The sequence below is a fragment of the Humulus lupulus genome, chromosome X (genome assembly GCF_963169125.1).
Source record: "Humulus lupulus chromosome X, drHumLupu1.1, whole genome shotgun sequence".
Classification (NCBI taxonomy): Eukaryota; Viridiplantae; Streptophyta; class Magnoliopsida; order Rosales; family Cannabaceae; genus Humulus; species Humulus lupulus.
The window spans coordinates 104,126,167-104,146,712 of NC_084802.1; positions in this window are offsets into that span (position 1 = coordinate 104,126,167).

Below are 20,546 nucleotides of genomic sequence, written 5' to 3' on the forward strand. Positions count from 1 at the left end.
ATTTGAGTAAGGGAGCTACTTCTTCTTCTAAAGCTTCAGATCATATTGTCCCCAAAATCCTCCACGTTTGGGACTTTGCAGGCACATTCTTGTCCAAGTTTAAAGTATCATTATTATACTTGGACTAATTCCCACCATATCCTTGTGCGGTCAGGCGAAAACATCTAGGTTCTTCCTTAGAAACTCGACCAACTCCTTCTTCCATTCGACTTCAAGATTTTTTCAAATTTTGACAACTCTTGAATGTTCTTCTGGGTTGATGTTTATTTCCTTGAGCTCTTCTCCTACTTTAATCTTAGGCCTGTCTTCGCTTACCCGTGAATCAATGTCGTCCAATTGGGTGACCTCATCATTTCCTTCTCGAGGTTCTTCCGTCCTACGGGTAACTTCCATTTCCCGGGACCCCTCATTTCCTTCACCTATAACCATCGCCTACTGCCCGGGTTATGATTTTCCCTTCATAGCTTTTTGTATCATTCTCTGGCAGTGAGTTGATCTCCTCTCACTGTTCATATTCCTAAGGTTGAGGGTAAATTCATGGCTCGGTGTCGGATCAAAGTGATGGCTTCAAAATCCATTAGCGCAGGTCATCCCAAAATCGCATTATATGCGGCCAGACAATCGATTACCACGAACTCAAGTATTTTAGAGACAGTTTGTGACTCTGCTCCCAATGTAACCACCAGCCCGATCATCCCTATGGCTGTTGTTCCTTCACCCGAAAATCCATACAGAGTCATTGAGGTCGCCTTCAAATCTGTTATGGACAATCCTATCTTTCCTAGGGTGGACCTAAAAAGCACATTTATGAAACTTCCGTTATCCACTAGTATCCTCTGTACCCTTCAGTTAGGGAGCTGCACAGTTACCACCAGCGGATCATTGGGCGAGAATTTAACGTGGCTAGCATCCTCTTCCATGAAAATGATTGGTTTATTTTTCCAACCGCTGTTGTTTCGATAACAACTGCTCTGGGACAAACTCCACACCATTATGAGTTTTCAACACATTAATATACCTCTTTTGGGCCCTACTGTTCGTGCCCGCCAAATGAGATCCTCTGGAAATAGTAGTTATATCTCCTCCAACTATTGCGAGAGGGTCAACCTGATTCATCTGAGGTCCAAGTTGTCCTGTTGGGGCTTCCTGAGCTTGCTGAGGATTCTGCCCGACAGGTTGATTGGGAGCTACCCGATTTCGGACGTACTAGGCTGATGGACAAGCCCGAATGAGAGTCTCAATCTCATCCTTCAGCTGTCGGTAGTCATTGGTGTTATGACCAATGTCATTGTGAAATCAGCAAAACTTTGAGGGGTCTTTTTGATGCCTTAAAGGCTCTGGCTTCTTCCATGAGAGGCGATTAGAATTTTCCTGGAAGATATGTTTCTGGGTGTCCGTTAGGTCGGTGTAGGTGGCATAAACGGGCTTGAATTTCTCTGCAAACTTGTTCTTCTTCATGTTGTTCTGGTCACCCTCACCATTCCCCTTCCTCTTGTTGTTTGCCGCATGGTTATTCTGGGTTACAGGTTGAGCCGTAGCTGCAACATCTGCCAGGTTAGGGGCCTGGTTGGTTCCTTCGACAACATATTGTGCTAAGAATTCATCTACACTTTTAACTCCTTTTCGTTGAAGTTCTTGCCATAGGTCGCCTCCCATCAGGATTCCTGTCCTCATCACCACGAGCTTGGATCTATCTTCAGCATCCCTAGCTTGGGATGCAACATTGGAGAATCTACTCAGGTAAGCCTTCAGTGATTCACCATGTTGTTGTTTTATGTTGGCCAATGAGTCGACCTCTACACGAGCTGCTTGTGAAGATCAGAATGCTCTCTTACAGTTGGAAGAAAATATCTTCCATGAGCTTATTGAATACTTCTTTTATTGTTTAAACCATTGTCTAGCCGGTCCGACCAGAGTTGTGGGGAACAAGATACAACTTAGGCTGAGCCAGACATTGTGGGCCATCATCATTATGTTGAACATCCGGAGGTGATCAGATGGATCTGTATTTCCATCAAATTTCGGCATGCTGAACATCCTAAAGCCAACAGGATTCATAGCTGCGACAATGTTTGGAGCTGTTATCCCTCAAAAATCTAGAGATGACGTGGCGAATGAGAAATCGGCAAATGGCACAAAAAATCAGTGAAAAACGACGAAGTATTGAAAAAAGACCGATGAGCAAAAAAGATTGGTCCAGGACCTATAGAAAGTCAACCAGGCCTAAACCTCCTAGGGGTGGACAGCCTGGCATTGGGCCCCTACGGGTGGTCAGCCTAAGCATGCCCTAGAACCCTTGGGGTGGTCGACCCACCCTATCCTTCGTAGGGTGGTTAGCCTACACTCCCAAAGACACTTCATTGGGTAAAACACACACTCGTTCAAACTATGATCAACAGGCCTAGCACCCAGCAGATCAACAAGCCTAACACCCAGAAGATGACAGGCCTAGCAGCCAGAGGACCAACGGGTCTAGCACCCAAGCTCTAAAGGGTCATCGAGCCTAGCACCTAAGTCTCATAGACCAATCAAGACTTAACATTTTCACAAAGGTCTCAATCATGCATTATCGACCACGATCCAGAGTAGACAACGGGAAGACCCACAATCTCGTAATCATGGGAAGGTTGACACATATCTCCACTCCCAATGATCGTGTACCAAACCATGGTCCCACTCTTATTGATCATGTAACAGCCCCTGGTTACTATAAATAAATTACCTAGGGCTTCGTTTCAAAGGGTTGTTTTTCTGGACTTTTTGGATCAATCTTTTGGACGAACTTGTGAGGAGTGAACTCTGAGTTGATCTTTGTAATTGTCTATCAAGCGATTCAATACTAAATACTATGTGGATTAGGTTATTACTGTTCAGAAGATCAGGGCTGAACCACTATAAAATTTTTATGTGTTTATTTAAGATATTTGTACTCTATCGTATATTAGATTCATTCCATTCAAAAGGTGTCGTATATTGTATATACGACTGTTTGCCAATTTCATAGGTCAACATTTTGGGGCTTTCATTGAGAGTACGAAATGAAGAAACACACTTTCATCAGTTTTAGGATGCCTCCAAAACCCAGTCAGAGAAAGAAGATGGCTCCCAAGGATTCCACCACTCAGGATCCCATCGATCCCGTTAACAAACCTCAGGTGGAGGTTGGAGATCAACCTGATGAGAAAGATCTGCATGATGCTCACCAGGAGGAGATGGCATAATTTCAGGTGAGGCAGGAGGCCTTTGCTGTAGAAATTGCCTTCCAGAGGGCGACTATGGAATGACAATGGCGAGAGATGGAGGAGCAGGTCTAGAGGATGATCCAGAGGGAGCAGGAAGCTAATCGGAGGCACCAGGAGGCTGATGTTGCCCTGGAGGCGGCTACCTAGTTAGCCCGAGATAATGCTAAAGCTGCTGCTCAGGTAGTGAGGGAGGCTCAGGGGAGGTATAGAACCCCATGGACACTCATAGAGCTACTTTCCCAGAGACAGGAAGAAGAGGCACAGTCCAACACTACCTCCTCCATGACAAAGAAGAATAACACTTCATCTCGAAGTAAGAGTGTTACCAACCTGAAGGCCCCCTCCCAGGGGGACAGATGAAATGGCACAGGATAGGAAGGTCAAACATCTGAGAGGTGTGACAGGAATGGAAATGGTCGCTAAAATTCTCAAAGTCATGTAGGAGGAGAGGCTCGGGGGCAGGGTCACTCAAGCAAGGGCGAGGTGGACCTGCCACCCCTACACCCTCAGTCTCGAAAGGGAAAGGAACTGATGAACAACACCAATATCGTGTTCGATAGACTCGGGAAAGATGTACAACCTCAGGATCTGAGAGAGGTCATCAACAGAAGGACCAGTGCTCAAGAGAGGGTAACAAGGACGTCTACACCACCTTGAGCAGCAATCCCACCAGCAGTGCAATCTCAAATAGATGCAGTCATTATGGCTGCCAGGGTCTAACAAAGAAACCTTCTGATATCGAGCTGGCTCATAGAATTGGGAGTCCCTTCAGTTCCAAGATCCAAGCTACTCAACCAACATCGAAATACAAAACCCTAAAACTTCCAAAATACACTGGGATGGAGGACCCAGTACGACACATTGGAATGTTCAAGGATCAGATGGAGTTACTAGGTGTGTAGCATGATTATAGGTTCAGGGTATTCCCTACCACTCTCTTTAACTCAGCTCGGGAATGGTATTGGAAATTCAACCTAGATCCATCACTTCCTAGGAGTAGTTCAGAAAGGAATTTTCCAAGGTCTTTAGTGTCGGATGGATTCAACCAGCTTATGCCAATCAACTAGCTAACGTCAAGCAAGGGAAGGAAGAATCCCTAAAGGACTACATCCAAAGATTCAAAAGAGAGGCAAACCGAGTGTCCATAGTAAGAGATGAAGGGAAGTTCAAGCCCTGAAGGAGGATGTTGAGCTGTTCAAGGAAAACAGTTTTATAAGGGAGGCCTACTACCCAGATTGGGTATCAAACCCTGTGCTGGTCCAAAAACCAAATGGGAAGTGGAGGACATGCGTGGACTTCACAGATCTGAACAAGGCCTACACCAAACACTGCTTCCCACTACCTAGAATAGACCAACTAGTCGATGCAACTACAGGACATGAAATAATCTCATTCTTGGATGCGTATTCTGGGTATAATCAAATAACTATGCACCCTCCTGACGAGGAACATACCAGCTACAAGACAGACAAGGGATTGTACTATTATAAGGTGATGTCATTCGACTTGAAGAATGCAGGAGCCACCTACCAACGTTTAGTGAATGGCATGTTCTGAGACTTAGGTATACGTTGATGACATGTTGGTCAAGTCCAAAGAGGTTGGACGATGTGTTTGAGACTTTGAGGAATGCTTTGCAATACTTAGAAAGTATAGCATGAAGTTAAGCCCTCTCAAGTGCTCGTTTGGAGTTGGTTCTGGTAAGTTTCTCGGATACATAGTCAATTCACATGGAATCGAGGCTAACCCTGAGAAAATCAAACAAATGATTGACATGAAGTCACTTCCCCAATCAAAAAAGTGCAAAGCTTAACAGGGGGAGTAGCTGCACAAAGTAGGTTCATATCAAAGTCAGCGAACAAGTGTGTCCCCTTCTTTAACCTACTGAAGGGCAGCAAGAAGATCGAATTGATCGAGGATTGCAATAAAGATTTCCAAGCCTTGAAGGAGCATCTCCCTCAACCTCCCGTCCTAGCTAAGCCAATAGACGGTGAAGTACTATTCATCTATTTGGCATCGCCGAGCATGCAATCAGCGCTGCTTTGGTAAAAGAAGAGAATAGGGTAGAACACCCCTTGTACTATATCAGTAAAAGGCTAGTAGGTGCAGAGAATAGGTATCCCCCTATTGTTAAGCTAGCCTAATGTTTAGTAATTGCCTCTCGAAAGTTATGTCCATACTTCCAAGCTCACTCGATCCGAGTCCTGACCGATCAACTGCTAAGACATGTTCTTCAAAAACTAGAGGCCTCGGGATGATTTACTTAAGTGGGTAGTGGAACTAGGACAATTTCATATCACTTATCATTCAAGGACGGCGATAAAAGGACAAGTATTGGCAGACTTCATAGTCGAAGGCACCAACCTTGAAGACCCTTCCTACCAATCAAAAAATGAAGATATCGAGAAGGAAGGAGATACTCCCGTATGGAAGCTATATGTTTATGGAGCATCCAATGAACGCAACTCAGGCGCAAGAATCATACTAATCACTTCGGAGAATCACCGCATTCACCGTGCTCTAAGATTTGGATTCAACGCTTCAAACAACGAGGCTGAGTACAAGGCATTATTAGCAGGATTATGCTTGTCTTGGGATGTGCATGCATAGTCCCTGGAGATATTCAGCGATGTCCAGTTAGTGGTGTCCCAGGTACTAATGGAGTATCAAGCCAGGGGATTTAGGATGGTGCAGTACCTGAACAAGGTAAAGGACTTGTTGACACAGTTCAAGAGATACTCGATCACACAAGTCCAAAAGGAGCAGAATGCCAATGATGATGCCTTAGCCAAGGTGCTAGTGCCAAAGACGCGGACACCCTGAATGTCATTCCAGTTGAATACTTGGAAGAAAGAAGCATAGCCGAGCAGGAAGCAAATCTATTATTTTTTAATTATCTATGTAATAGCCATTGTGCTTTAATGAATGAATGAATGAATGAATTTAATATATTAAGTTTCACTTAATTCTTTAAATCACGTTCAACAAAGGATAGGTCCTAGGACCTTGTCGTTAAATCATCGTACCATGCTCGATTCTGGTCCTTGAGGGACCTTTCGACCCATACGATCCAAAAGAGAGACAGGTCCTAGGACCTTGTCACCAAATTAATGGATCATGTTTGATCTTGGTTCTTGAGGATCTTATCGACCTATACGATCCAAAAAAGAGACCGGTCCTAAGATCTTGTCACCAAACTATTTGATCATGTTCGATCTTGGTTCTTAAGGAACCTATCGACCAACACGATCAACAAGAGAGACAGGTCCTAGGACCTTGTCGTAAAATTATGGATCATGTTCGATCTTGGTTCTTGAGGAGCCTATCGACCCATCAGATCCAAATGAGAGACTGTTCCGAGGACCTGGTCGACAAACTATTTGATCATGTTCGATCCTGGTTCTTGAGGAACCTATCGACCGACATGATCAAAGAAAGAGACAGGTCCTAGGACCTTGTCATAATATTATGGATCATGTTCGATCTTGGTTCTTCAGGAGCCTATCGACCCAAACAATCAAAAGAAGAGATTGGTCCGAGGACCTTGTCTAATTTATTTGATCATGTTCAATCTTGGTTCTTGAGGAACCTATCGACCTATATGATCAACAAAAGAGACTGGCCTGAGGACCAGTCGCCATTATTTGATCACGTTCGATCCTGGTTCTTGTGGAACCTATCGACCCATACGATAAAAAAAAAAGACTGTTCTGAGGGCCAGTCGCCATCATTAGATCATAAGTGAATCTGGTCCTTGAGGGACCGATCCATAATTTGATCTAAGACTCTTTACAGGCTCGATTAGCCCATCTAGACCCAGTTGGTCCAACTTAGACACTTCTATCTACAATCATTATAACGATTACACGAGAGATTGCATATTTCATGATCGACACTTGCTACACAAATTGTATATGTGTATTTGTATCATTACTACTGAGTATGAAACCATCACCCAACTACCAATGTGGGACAAGCATCAGCTACTTGCATCATTGGGTGAAAAGGATATTACTATGTGTCTAAACGCTCGAAACAAGGCATGGTCAAGTAGCAAGTGACCAAGGATTTTAAACTCGTGATCACTTGGGGGGCATATAGTACATACCGATTGGGGTATACACAAGCAATGAGGACGTGACCTTAAGTAGTAAGTAAGCTGAAGTTTTTCTAGGACATTTGTTCAACATATGTACCAAAAGTGCAAAAAACAAAAACAAAAAGGCATTGGTTGGGAGACTCCTGGCCATGTCCCTTATAGGGTGGTCAGCTTGCCCACCAACCCTTATAAGGTGGTCGGCCTATCGCCCATGGGTTGGTTGACTTCACTGTTTTATTCATGGCACATGGTGAAGTATTGTACTACTCACATTACCATGGTTGTTAGCATGAAAATTGTAAAGGAGTAAGGTTAGTATTGCACGTGAAATACATGTGTTCGGAGTATACTGATACATGAACCAATGAGGGTTGTGAGTTGATATACTTAGTAAGCATTGAAAATAAAAAATTTCAATCAATACACTGAGTACTCATAACAAAAAAGCATAAAGGCATAAAAAGTCATATGTAAAAATTGTCAAATACAAGGTGCCCCACAAATGGCACGAAAGGAAAGATAGAGTAAGAGACCAAAAGAAGACTAACTAGGGCAAGGAGTATCATCTGAAAGACCATCATAAGCTAGACACTTCCTAAGCTCCTTCGCTCGCGTCTTCTCGAGAAAGGAAATCCAAGTTCACATCTTTGTTGGACTTCTAGATAAAGTAGAAGCAAGAGAAAATAGTCTATGAATACTCATCTCGAGCCTTGTCCCAGATAGCCTTGACCTCTTGCTCCTTCTCGACAAGAGCATCCTTCAACAGTTGGTCCATGTCAACAATCAACATCTCTTTCTCAGCTTCAGAATGTTGGAGCTGATTGGCAAGTTCCCCCTCCATCTAGATTATCCTGAGAGTTAACTCGGTCACTTTCTATCATTTAAGCTCCACGGTACTATGGATAGTGTTGATCTCTTCACCTTTTAAAGAAATGTCTGCATCCCTAGAGCCAAGAACACGCCTAAGGTCCAGCACCTCTTGGTGGACAGCTTCAAGCTCAAAACGAAGGTTACAAAGTGTAGAGGTATACTCTACAGATCTATCATGACATGGGAGACCAACATCAGCGCTTGTAAAAAACATACAAGTGTTAGATAACGTCAGCACACAAGCTAACAAGACAAAAAGAAAACTGTAGAGGACTTACACTCTAAATGTCAAGGAGTCATTTCGTGAGGATGGTGCTTAAGTCCTCATTCTTAATTCCATTAAAATTCATTTTCGTCTACTCTAGATAGGACGCTCTGTCCATGATGGCACCTAAATTTCGTATGGCAGACTGGTGTGGCTAAGATAAGGGAGAAGACACAAACCAGGAGGCACTCACATCAGTGAACCTGGGCAGAACCAGCATAGGCAAGAATGGCTCTACCTCTGCAATAGGACTAGACGCGAAAGGAGTCGGAGAAGACACCTCGGGAGGAATCTCCGTTCTCGACTCATGCTCAACCCTGGCCCTCTTGGCCTCTCAGAGGGAAGGGCTAATCTTGGTTGGAGTCGACCTCTGCTGGGTATGAACAAAGTTGAACATATATGAACCTGAAAAAGAAGATCAAATGTTAGCAGGATATCAAATACAAACGAAACATAAAGTAAAGATAATAAAAGTGTCGGACCTTCTAAATGAGATTCGGGTTCGAACGTGGCTTCATCAAAATCATCTGAAGCAAGTAGCGAGTTTGCAAATGCACCCACCTCATCACCATCCTGTCCAACTAGCACAGGCGAAGAGGGTACCTCCTCAAGATTTATAGGTCCCGGGGAGTCTACGACATTCATGGGCTCGGGACCATCTTCATCTGGAACATCGCCTATAGTAGAAGGAAAAAACCCGACGTTCCTAAGGTTCTTTGAAGTAGTGAGGGTCTTGACATTCTTCTCCTCATGGGTCATGGCAATCAATGCCTTGGCCCTAACAGTCATAGCCTGGGTCGGGAGCAGTCTATAAAAAGAGCCGATGTGCTTAAACTTTGAGTAGTTGGCCTCTACATCCTTAGTGAAGAAATACTTGTTACCATATCTAAACTCCTTGCTATTTCCAGAGATCTCTTCCTAGAGTCGTCGGTACCCTCACTCATATAATGGTGGAAGTGGAAGTACCCCGAGTTGCGTTGAGAAGGGTTTATCTTTAGATCAAATAGGTAGTGGATTTCATGACGTACTAAAGTAGCCCATTTTCTACGATGATAGATAATGTACAACGCAGATAACACAAGGATTGCGTTGGGAGCCAGTTAAGAAGGACTAATACCAAAATAATCTGCCACGCTCCAAAGGTATGGATGAAGAGGAAGTAGGGCACCAAACTTGATGGCAGAGCGTGTCCAGGCGCTCATAACCAAGGGTAGGTCCTCAGCTCTATCATTTGGACCATTGATAGTAATAGACACGCCAGAGAGGTCAAAGGTCTTCCTTAAGTTCTTTACCTTCTCTTCAGTCATGTGAAAGGAAACCCCCTTGAACCACACAACCTCATAATCAGCAGGGCAAGGCTTCTCAACCGGTTTCCATATGATCTCATTGACAAAGGTGGCCCTAGAATCTGATGAATGGAACTCTTTTTGTCGTCTCTTCTTCTGCTCCGTAGCTGGCGAGATTGCTTTGCTCTTGGAAGGAGGGCGAACCACCTTAGGCCAGAACCTATGAATAGAACGCTCCTGAGGATGAGTAGCTTGGTGATGAGAGCCCTCAGTATGTTCTTGCTAAGAAGAAGAGTGATGGGGAACCCGACTGGTATCCTGATGCAAAGGGCGTTGCAATGAGTCTCACTGACCGGACATATTTCGCTGAGAAGAATGACTTTGCTGAGATGTACCTTGAGAGCCACTGGGAGTACTATTCTGAGAAGAGATTTGAGAAGAGCCAGGCGAAGAGCCCTGAGTGATGTGCCAGGCAATATGAGGATCATCTTCGAAAGGTTGCCGAGTTGTCTGTTTTACTCTCGCCATTGGGCTATACCTTTTCAAGAAGTATTCCTCACTGAACAAATATAAAGTGGAGCGAGGGAAAATCCTTCTCACCCTTTCCAAGTACTCCTGGGGAGTACCCTTGCTTACAGACTTATCTGATGAAGAAGAGCTAGACATTTGCAATAAAGGAAAAATAAAGAGTAAAGCGAATAAGTGAACATGATGAAGAAAATAACTGGGGGCATATCCCTTAACTAAGGACAAAAAATGAAGAAATCAGGGAACAAATCTATATAGGGGGTCACCTCAGTGAGTCTAAGCTCAAGCCGACCACCATAGGACTCCCCTAGACTTGGAAAATTTGATCGATGTCACCAAGAATGGTTAACTTAGGCCTAAGGTTACGTAACGTGAAAGAAAGGGCATAGGTGGTTGGCCTACCACGTTAGGTCGACCACCCTAGGGATGCGAACCTCAGAAAAATGCTAGAGGACTAAGTTTCAAGTCTCCAACAAATTATATAGTACAAGGAAGACCCCAAAGAGATCAATAAAGAAGAAGAAAAAAAATTTTAGGGTCCCAGGTGGTTGGCCTATGCTTGGGCCGACCACCCTAGACCCTAGATCTCTGCAAATTGCCCAGGGAGTGTAGTGGTGGGCCCATGATGGAAACCCTAAGGTGCTCGGGCCATGATGGGGTATGTAAGCCTGGAAGTCTCATAAGGCAAGGGAAGTCCTACAGTTCGACCCATGATGGAAACCCTAGGGGTGGTAGGCCTATGATGGAATTTACATCCCTGGAAATTGCCTATGCCTGGATCTGAAACCCTGAAAATTTCCCAACCCTAATGTTTATAAGCCTAGAAATTGCTAGGCCAAGGGAACTTAAGGGTGGTCGGCCTAGGGTTTTACAAGCCTGAAATCGCCTATGCTATGGTTTGGAGCCTTGGAAATCGCCAGGCTAGTGAATCTCAAAGAAGTGGTCGGACTAGGGTTTTACAAGCCTGAAATCGCCTATGATAGGGTTTGGAACCCTGGAAATAGTCTAGGCTAAGGAAATCATAGGGAAATCATAGACTTGATTTAAACAAGTCAATTTTTTGGGATCAAAATAAAACAAAACAAGGAGATTCAAACAAATTCCTCAAAGATTCAAAGTATTTCTTCTAAGTCTAAGCACATTTAAATTAAATGATGTAAAGATTAGGAGAAAATATTTACCCAGGCAAAGATCTGAGTTTGTTGAAGAATTGAAGAAATCACGCTTGGAGAACCCTATAGCTTAGGCGCACAGAGCAAAGAACTGAGAAGTGAATACCCTACTTATAGCCTCTCAGGCTAACCATATATTTTTAGGAATTCAAATCCTTCAAGAATATCTGATATGGTTAAAAATTCAAATTCCTTGAAAAATATCTAGTATTTTCAAGAATTCAAATTCCTTAAAAAATATCTTATATTTTTAGGAATTCAAATTCCTTGAAAAATATTTTGTATTTTTAGGAATTAATATCCTTGAAAAATATATTATATTTTTAGGTCTTCAAAACTCTTTGAAAAATATATTATATTTTTAGGACTTCAAATTTCCTTGAAAAATATACTAGATTTTTAGGAAATTAATTTTCCTTGAAAAATCTAATTATTTTTAGGAATTACTATTATCCTTGAAAAATTCGTGCTAAGAAAATTATCAATAGTTGATAAAAGTACTATGTAATGTCCCGAGGGACTTTGCTGTTAAAGTACTACTACGATATATTTCTTGGGCCAGATCAAGTTTACCATAATGTTGAACACATTACGATAAACTTGGAGGGAAAATGTTATCCCTCAAAAATCTAGAGATGATGTGGCGAATGAGAAAATGGCACGTAGCCTCACAAATTAGGGAAAAACAAAGAAGTATTGAAAAAATACTGATGAGCGAAAAAGATAGTTCCAGGACCCATAGAAAGTCAACCAGGCCAAACCCTGTAGGGGTGGTCGGCCTGGCATTAGCCCCCTAGGGGTAGTAGGCCTGAACCCAACCCCTACGAGTGATCGGCCTAAGCATGCCCAAGAACCCCTTGGGGTGGTCGGCCTACACTCCCAAAGACACTACACTGGGTAAAACTCACACTAGCTCAAACTAAGATCAACAAGCCTAGCATATAGCAGATCAACAGGCCCAACACCCAGAAGATCAAAGGCCTAGCACCCAGAGGACCAACGGGTCTAGCACCCAAGCTCTAAAGGGTCGTAGAGTCTAGCACCTAAGTCTCATAGACCAATCAAGACTTAGCATTTTCTCGAAGGTCTCAATTGTGCATTATCGACCATGATTCAGAGAAGACAATGGGAAGACCCATGATCTCATAATCATAGGAAGGTGGGCACGTATCTCCTCTCCCATTGATTTTGAACAAACCACGATCCCACTCTTACTGATCATGTAACAGCCCCTGGGTACTATAAATAAAGGACCCAGGGCTTCATTTCAAAGGGCTCTTTTTCTGGACTTTTTGGATCGATCTTTTGGAAAAACTTGTGAGGAGTGAACTCTAAGTTGATCTTTGTAATTTTCTATCGAGCGATTCAGTACTAAATACTAAGTGGATTAGGTTATTACTGTTCAGAAGAACATAGCTGAACCACTATAAAATTTATGTGTGTTTATTTAAGATATTTGTACTCTGTTGTGTATTAGATTCATACTGTTCAAAAGGTGTCGTAAATTGTACATACGACCGTTGGCCAATTTCACAGGTCAATAGGAGCGAAATGTTCAAGCTCTTCATCTAAGTCGCAATCACCCGCCCCCTTTCTAGATAGGAGCCTCTTCATCTGTTCCTCCATCAAGGCCAGTCACTCACGGGTTAGGTCCTTAGTCTCTAAGTTTGCTAGGGGTTGTTCAACAACTCCCATACTATTGTATGCATTTGATTGGTTGTTGTCCCTCCAAGTCTGAGTCATGTAATATAGATGGACCTCCGTCATGTCGAGTATAACTAACATCCTCATTCCAACCTGGATACCTTCTTTGTGAGTTCAAACGATCACGCAGGTCAGGCTGTGGATCAACCTGCGGACTTTGTACTGAGCTCAGATGATTCCTCAAGTCACTTTCAGACCTGCCTCCATGCTGGCTTCCCGTCCAGTAACTTCCATTTGTAAAACTTATAGCCCGCAGTTGAAATCGAGGACCTAGATTCTCAGCACATGTCTGTGGGGCGTAAGTATCTACCGACGAGGGAGGATTTCTCCTACTGTTCCCTTGAGCTGAAGCATCTTGTTGTGGGCGAGATGGTTTAGGATGTCTAACCGGTGATGGTGGATGCCATACTGGTGAGGCTATCCTTGTTCCATCAAGATGAACTAAATTGTACCACCTCGGCTCTACTCCAATGTCTCGAGTTCTTTGTGCTTGGGGTTTCGATCATGGAAAATAAGGATTTGCTAGAGTAGTTTGCCTCTGTGAACTTGTCCCAGCCCACCTTGGTGAGTTGTTGTGGGCAACCCTGGGAATTTGCGAAGAAGGCACAGAGCTGGGGCTCGCAATTCTGACCGACTGACTGACATGTTGGTGATGACCACTATGATGACTAGTGAGCTGAGCACTCTGTTGGTTTCACTTCGAAAGGCATAGAGCTTGGAGTGGCAGTTCTGACACAACGACTAGGTTCAGACCAATTATTCTTGTTGGAATTATGAGACCCATTTTGCCTCTTTCCGACATTAATGTCGGTTGCAATAGGGGTAACCAAGCCAAGACCTCCTCGATTTGCCTGTTTTCCCTAGAGAGATGGGTTATTAATTGGGCATTTTCCATCTGGACGGCAGTCAAATATCCCAGATTAGGATTTGTTGGGAGTGATGCTGAACCCTCAGTGTCGTCCTGACCCACCGGTACCTTTCCAGGATGTTGTTGAACATCTGGGCCCCTTTCAATGGGAACAACGGTATGATGGGCCTCCTGTGTAGCATCTCAAATTTTCTATTAAGTCTTAGGATCTTGATTAACGTGCCTAGAGGGCAATAAGTGATTTATTATGTTAATATGTAAATTTGATGAGTATATGATTAGAAATGCATGAGGTGAATTAAAAATGCATGTGGGCACCATTTGGTTATTAGGGGCATGTTTGTAATTTTAGCCCGCTGAGAGCATGAATGCAATATTTGTGTACATTATGATCTTTACTACGTGTGAGTGGTGATATATTTGTGATGCACGATCCAAGACAGTCCTAGGGAGCGGTTTAGCAAGGAAGTCACAATGGGACCCAATACCCGACTCGGGGCGAGTCAAGGGGTATTTTGGGCAATAGACATTTTATTGGGATATCGAGTTATGAAAATAAATAATTGGAGATATATTTGAAGTCAGAGCGTTTAGGAGGGAATATCGGGGAAATTTACTATTTTTCCCTCGGGGACGTTTTTGGTACCCCGAGCCTTGGGAGTAACTTAAGTGACTTCAGTTAGATAAGACAGAATCAGAAACACTTTGCCTAAACCGACCCATTCTTCTCTCTCTCACTCTTGTTTCCTCTAGACTCTTCTCCAAGAGAAAACTTTGAAAGCTAAGTGGGACTAGAAGTCACAAATTGAAGCTCTAGACTTGAAGATTAGCTCAGCATTAGCTTGGGGAAACTCAACCTGAAGTTGAGGTAAGCTTTGAATCATGATATTAGCCATTAAATTATGTAGTTCTTGGCTAAGTTTTAGTGTTCTTGGGTCTTTGAAGTTAATGATTGAATTAGGGATTTGATGAGGTTTTAAGCTAGCTTTTTGTTGGGTTTTGTTGCTGGGACCATTCTAGAAATACTGTGATAGTTAAATTGTGTTGTTGGATCGATTTTGAGTTAATTAGCTGAGTTTTGGTTGCTAAAATGAGGGATTTTTCTGGGTTCAAAGGGGTCGAGCTGCGGCTCTGTTCTTGGTGAGCCGCGACCCTCTATATCAGATGGGAGGCCAGGAAGAAGGGTGGGCTGCGGTGCCCCTTTGGTTTGGCCGCAGCGCGTGTCTGAGACTTGGGGAGACTGAGCCTCTGGTTGTGGCGGGCCGTGGCACAAGGCCATGGGGTCGTGGCTCTTAGGCGGTTTTTCAACCGCGAGAAGGTTTTTGGCTCAGGAACCCAAAAGTTAAGGCTCGTGATGGATTCTATCACCTGGATTGGTGGAATCCAAGGTTCCAGAGACTAGAATTAAATCCCAAAGTTATTTAATTAATTATAGCTTGATGGATGGATGTTGTTGATACGTTGTGACTAGGTTTTCAGCGAGGCTCGGACTAGGGGACTGTGCTCAGGATATTGGTGCTTGGGAAGCTTGGGACACAGGTATGGAAATTGTTGTACTCGTAAAGTAGGGTGAGGCCCTATAATTTGAATTGCAGGGCATAGCCCGATTATTTATATTATGTATTTGTTTAAGTATTTTTTGATTATATGCCATGTATTGCATATTTGTGAATGAACGGCGAAGGCCAGGAATGGCGAAGGCCGAGAACGACAGGAAGTCGAGTACGACAAAGGGTTGGGAACGGCGTTAAGCACGTGGAGTGGAAGGCCGAGTACGGAAAAGGGCCGAGAACGGTGTTAAGCATGCGGAGTGCGAGCCGTTAGGGTGAGACCATTCTCAGATGCTTAAGTCATCCTTATGGTGTGGACCGCGAACCCAAGGACTGGTAAAGCACCTGGGATTGCATGGTCGCTATGTGTTTAGCCTGTTGGCTGATTTGTTATATGCTGATTGATAGATATGAATATGTTGATTATTTGTGTTGAGTTTTCTTGCTGGGCTTTAGCTGACGAGTGCTCTATGGTCCAGATAAAGGCAAGGGAAAGGTCGACCAACCATGAGTACGGAGAGCGTGAAGTGACGTGTACATGTTCGGCTTGTTTGGCTTCCACGACTAGGGGTATTTTTGGGAGATGTTATGTATTAATCTAAATTCTGTCGTTTAGTCGACTTTAATCATAATTTTGAGTTGTAAATATTTCTAAACAGTATTTTGGGATCCCAAACATATAACGCTTTATAATTCCAATGAATGACTACATTTTCAAATTATATGACTTTTATTACAGTTTAGCCACACTTTTAACCTAAAACATCGATTAGCGAGTTAATTGCACGTTTTAAACTCACTTAGTAATGGCTCTAAGGAAGTAGGGCGTTACATCTTGCCCACCACGCTACATGCTACTCCAATGAAATATTATAAATTGCTAGTTCAAAGAAATAGTATTCACAACACAGGCATCTTAAGTGTTCGTTACATCAATGGTAAAGTCTTCGTTGTTAAAGAGGTAGGACTATATGTTCTCTACGAGGATATGAGATACACCCAACATGACAACGAAAACTAGATAGTCACAAACGAAGAAGTTAGAAAATACGACATTTTCGAAGGCAAACTTCTCTTTTCACCTAATATTTCATCAAGTGAATATGGCGTGCTTGTAACATCAACAAACGACCAACCATTCTGCTACCATGCATAACTTTACTTAACATGTCAGTTGAGAGCTGCAACAACATTTTAAACTCCAAGGATCCCTATTAGGTTAAAAACTACTATGCATTACTTTGTTATTATTATCGTTTAATTACTAGGAAATTCCTCTTTGTTTCTGGAACAATATAAAGTGGCGGGGTTATTCAAACATGATTACATATTGACTATGAAAACTTGCTTATTCCTAACATACTCTTATCTCTATTTGATGAACAAATTTAATTTTTTAATGACGAATCTTCATCTTTCTTTAAGTGTAATACGTAAATGGAACTTCATTCAAACTCAAAAAATTAATAACACAAACCCAAGAAACCTAATTTGGTTAAAAAAAATGAAAATACTATGAATTATATTGGATTAACTGTGCAAAATAATCAATAAAAATGTGCTTCATAGTGTCTTTAGTGTGCATTGTTCTTTCACATTCCTTGACTTGGTTTAAAAAGCATTGCACCAAATTTAGGTAAATTATCGAATTGACCATAAAGAAAACATTAAAATTCAACTACTACCCACAATCACATAAATACTCTGATTTATCTGTATATTTCTTATTCTAAATATAAAAACCGGTAACAATAATCGGCTACATCAAGTTAACTATTGAATTTTTTAAGCTTATCTAGGCCATTACCCTACACACCTTTTTCGGACAAGTACATATTCTTGTACAACAAATTCAGACCTCCCCATTTTTTTAATAAATCAACAAGGGTGTTACCCATTCCGCCTTGTGTTGTGCGGTTTAGAATCCAAGTCCTATATAAATATACATAGATATATATATATATATATCGGGAAAGAGTAAGATTGTGGACATCAAGGAAGGACCAAGGATGGTGAGGGGGCCCACGTACTTGTGGAAACGGTCGAGATTGTGAAAGTGAGCATTGAAACGAACAAATATAAAATAAAAGCAAACAACATGATGTGTTTTCTACCACACTACGGCAGAGAATCATCCTCGTCTTTTACCACAAAATCACATTTCTAGAAGTTTAGAAACATGATCTCTTCTCTATGTTCTACATGAGGACCCCCTCTCCCTCCTTAATCTCTTGGGCCCCTATGCCCTTCTCAAAACCAAATTCCCCACTCTTGCACTACAAAAAAGAACATTTTCAGTGACTAACATTTTAGTCACATAAAATCATCACTTAGTCGTGCAATTATTTTTGTGAGTAAAAATTTTTAGTCGTTCCATAGTCGGTGGTAGAAATCTTTTAGCGACTAAATTTTTTGTAGTCACGAAAAGTTGCTACTTGACCAAAATTTAGTCATAAATGTTTTTGTTTTTAGTCACTAGAAATAGATTAAAGGATAAATAAATTGGTCACATAAGAACCATTTTTTACTTTTTATGACTAAAAAAAAACTATTTTCAATTACTAAAATTTAGTCACTAAAAAACTAATTTTTTATGACTAAATAATTTAGTCACAAACAATTAGATTTTATTAGTAAAATAAAATAAAAAATTATAAATTAATTAGTGGTTAAATAGTTTTACATACTAAAAATATTAGTCACTATAGTGAAGCAAACTACACTATTAGTGACAATCATTTCTTGAAAAATAAATTATTTTATTTTATTAATTTAGATTTAAAATTTTATTTTAATATAACTTTTTTTATCATGATACAAAATAAATTATTCAAAAATATATATATTTGAATAATAAAATAGCATTTACTGGCTTACATTAAAAAAATCACTATATAAAAATTAAAATTCCAATACAAAATATAATGTTTTCCACAAATACAATTCAAACAATCAACACATTTATATACTTCTTCGGCATTCCGTCACATTCTCTGATATTGCATTTTCCAGACAAGTAAATTTTTGACCATAGCTTCCAAGTACAAGGAATAGAATTCAAGAGCAATAACTGCAAACAATAAAAATAATAATAATAAATTAGTTAATAAATAGTTCTTAACGTCACTAAGTACAAGTCCTAAAGCAGCATAAGATGCATCCATCCTAAATCAACCATAATGATTAAATATTTATGTGAGCTACTTGCAAGTGGCATTAGCACTACAACTACAACTATACTTTTTAATTATGATTTATTGCTTTGCATGTAAAAGGTGAAATATATATATATATATATGCACTTGCAATCAAACTTCTGCATTACCGTGTGCAGAGACCTTCATAAATGCTTTAAGTACATACCTAACATAAACGCTTTCCTACAACCCAAAATCAGGTACAAAAACTCTTCAGTCTTCCTTCTCTGACACCAAAAAATGATAAACCTTTCAAAACAACAACAATAGTAATGTGAAAAACTAAAGTTTAACCATAACTAAATAAAAATCAGTCTCCAAAACATCATAGAAGACCATACATGCTCAAATGATCTTGGTAGAAGATAAATCCATAATTCAAGAGTAAAAGGAAAGAAGCATGAGCAACAATACATATATTTCAAAGAAAAGGATAATGGATGCATTGAGAATTAAAGGATGTATTTGTCCACGTGTCCACATCGCCTAGTAGATCATCATTCCTACAACTAGTATATATAACAAAAGAAACAGTCAAAGAAAACAGAACAAACCATCAAATCATTGGATTAAAAAAGGTATGACCATTATCACCTCTCATTAGAATATCCACAAATCCAACCTTTCCTGACATAAAAATGAACAAAGAAAAGAAAATTTAAAACCAAAAACATAAGTAAAATTTTGGATGCTTCAAAATTAATCACCCGAAACATAAGAACTATTGCTGAATAATTATTAAGGAAGTTAAAGCTGGGAGAAAATGAGCAATTCATTCATAATAGGAACATAACCATAGACACAACAATAAACTAAAGTATATATTCCATTGACCCACCAATATCTGCATAACTTATTAATGCAACCAATAGTGAATCAATAAGAACAACACAAATACTTTTCCACATAACAACGCATATTTGGGTCTAAATTTATATTAATTGTTGGGCCCAAAATGTTCGGCCCGGAAATACTTGCCTCATTTATCAGATATTCAAAGCGGAGCGTTTAGACAAAGGGATATTCCGAAGGCAGAAGCTGTAGGTCAGAGGCTGTCCGCGCCTCTGACCTTTGAGCGAGACATTTTAAAAGTTGGTATTTTTGGAGGGAAATTCAGTTATTCTCCTTCCTCCTTCTCAGGACCTAACTGAACCAACTAACTGTTGGGTATACTATATCCTATAAATATGAGATTTTGAGAAGGAAAAAGGGATCGAATTTGTAACTGACTTAGGCATCGGAGTGTCTTTCTTGCAGGAAATCCCGACGAGTCCGAGACAGGTTTCATCACCGGAAAAGAAGCAAGACGTCAAAACATTGTCGGATCTTTACTTCCATTTACAGAAAGACAAATTGTTGCCCCAACAATTGGCGCCGTCTGTGGGAATCGATAAACGTTTCGGCCTTAGGCACGTCATCGAACCAAGAAATCAAGATCCACTGCAAACTCAGAAGTCATGCCACCCAAAGGCAACGGAGTTTCGGGCCCGGTTGTACAGAACGTCCCTCCGGCAGACATGAGCGACCAGATCGAGAGAATGTGTCGTCTACTGGAAGCAAGCCAGCAGCGGTCCGACGAGGCAATCAAGACATTAACCGAAGCCCAAGCCAGGCTCGAAGCAGAGATTGCTGAGCTCCGCAGGTCCACTGACACAACTCGCAACACCCAAGCCCGTGAGAATCTTGATTCCGACAGATCTGACGTTCTAGTCGACCATGTCAATTCCCCACCTCACAACATGAACCCAGGTAACGGGCAGTCCCA